Here is a 207-nt window from a genome sequence, read left to right as displayed (position 1 = left end):
AATTCAATCTACACAGCTCTATAAAGAAGAAATATCATCACCACGTAATTTGCGCTATTTGTTCAATTAAGATTATTCGTTTGCTTAATAATCTATTATGACTTTATTATTTATATTTATTCATGTATTATTCGTTATATTTTGGGGCTCCATAAAACGCGTTTCAACCCAACCGCCTCATCAGCGGAGTCACATGACGTCAGAAAG

Source organism: Etheostoma spectabile, chromosome 10 (assembly GCF_008692095.1).
Source record: "Etheostoma spectabile isolate EspeVRDwgs_2016 chromosome 10, UIUC_Espe_1.0, whole genome shotgun sequence".
Taxonomy (NCBI): domain Eukaryota; kingdom Metazoa; phylum Chordata; class Actinopteri; order Perciformes; family Percidae; genus Etheostoma; species Etheostoma spectabile.
This window is presented reverse-complemented; position numbering follows the sequence as displayed.